At 49.1% G+C, this 1,882-nt stretch overlaps 1 pseudogene; it reads left to right on the top strand.

Annotated features, from left to right (window-relative positions):
* The first annotated feature begins 377 nt into the window (after nucleotides 1-377).
* LOC102828619 lies at nucleotides 378-1,573 on the top strand (annotated as a pseudogene).
* Nucleotides 1,574-1,882: the final 309 nt, after the last annotated feature.

The raw sequence follows: 1,882 nt of genomic DNA, 5'->3' as shown, positions 1-1,882 counted from the left end.
CCTGGTGTCCAGTCCTTTTCTCCTCCTTGTCATTCCCACCATTAGATGTCCATGTCCCTGAGTCTGTCCTGGGCCCCCTCTCACTCATCAGCATCACTATCTCTGTATGGTGCTGCAATGTGGCAGTCTGAGCAATGTCAGATTTGCAGATAGATACTCTCTTCTCTCTTTCTCCCAGGCCTCCTACCCCACCTCCCTGGCTCAAGGAAGCAGCACTGGGGCCATGCCTTCTCTGAGAACTTTGCTTTCCTTCCAGAACCAGGGGCAGACACAATAAGGTCTTCTTCTTCTTGTGTCTGATGCTCCTCAGCTGCCACTACACCCGAGAGTCGAGGAGGGGAGGGATGAGGCTCCCCCTTGCTGCCAAGGAGTCTTCCAGGTGCAGGGACTTTTCCTTTAACCTCTACAGGGCCTTGGCTTCAGCTGACCTAGGTCATAACATCTTCTTCTCGCACTTAGTAACTCTGTGTCCCTGGCCACGCTCTCCCTGGGGGCACAGTCCCACACAAAGATGGAGATCCTGAAGGGCCTAGGCCTCAGGTTCCGGACACCCCATAGGAGGCTTTCCACAGAGCCTTCTAGCAGTGTCTGTGGATGCTCAGTAGGTCCCAGAATGATCTTCACTGAGCCTTGGCAATGCCCTGTTCACAAACCAGAAGTTGGACATTCAGGACTCCTTTCCGAGCCCCATGAAGGCACTGCACTTGGCAGACACTTTCCCCAGAAACTTTGGGGACCCTGCCAGGGACTAGAAGCAGATCAATGATTATGTGGCAAAGCAAATGAAGGGCAAGATTGTGGGTTTGATTAAAGACCTCGATAGTGATTCAGTGATGGTCCTTGTGAACTACATTTTCTTTAAAACTAAATGCAAAGCAACCCTCAACCACAAAAACACCAGGGAAAGTCCTTCCATGTGAACTCAGAGACAGTGATACAAGTACCCATGATGAACCGTGAGGACCTGTTCTACTACTTTGAAGACCTTAACCTCTCCTGCAAGGTGGTAGGCATCCCCTACCAAGGCAATGCCACTGCTCTGTTCATCCTCGTCAATGTGGGCTCCGTGGAGTAAGTGGAGAATGGACTGAATGGGAACACACTGCATATGTGCCTCAAGATGTTCAGAAGGAGGCAGCGCCAGCTCTATCTTCCCAGAGTCTCCACCAAGGGTTCCTATCAGCTGGAGAAAGTCCTCCCCAAGCTGGAGGTCCATGAGGTCTTCACCACCAATGCTAACTTGAGGGACATCACCAACCACTCCAATGTCCATGTTTCTGAGATGGTCCACAAGGCTGTTGTGGAGGTGGATGAGTCGGAAACCAAAGCAGCTTTGGTCACAGGGTCAGTCATCATGTTCAGGTCAGCCTATAGGAGAAATCTCAAGGTTTTCTTCAACAGACCCTCCCTGATGCTCATTATGGAACAAAGAACCAAGGGAATCCTCTTCTTGGGCAAGGTGACCCACCCTGAGGTAGGAACTTCTTCTGAAAGACCACAGGCACCCATGAAGGGGAATGGGAAGAGCCCCAGGCCCATCTGTCTGCTGAGTGATGTCCACAGGTCTAGTTGACAAGTAAAAAGTCATGGATAATAATAACACTGATGCATTGATGTATACATATTTTCACCCAATCTCAGGACACTAATGCCCTTAAAAAACTTCAGATAAAATTCAGCTTGTCCTCAATTTTTACATCATGATGACACCCAGAGATAAGACTCATGTGGCTCTATAGTAAGTAATTATTATCATGATTGATTGTGATTGTTGCAACTGTAAAGGTAGAGGTTTTGTAGCAAAAAGAGGGAAGTGGTTGATCTTGCAGTCCAGAAGTGGGGGACCCTGGAACCAACAAGGGAGTTAAGCAGGAGTGGAGTG

Source organism: Chrysochloris asiatica, unplaced genomic scaffold (genome assembly GCF_000296735.1).
Source record: "Chrysochloris asiatica unplaced genomic scaffold, ChrAsi1.0 scaffold00303, whole genome shotgun sequence".
In the NCBI taxonomy this organism is placed as follows: domain Eukaryota; kingdom Metazoa; phylum Chordata; class Mammalia; order Afrosoricida; family Chrysochloridae; genus Chrysochloris; species Chrysochloris asiatica.
Note: the sequence above shows the minus strand (reverse complement) of the source record. Positions and strands in the feature narration are given on the sequence as shown.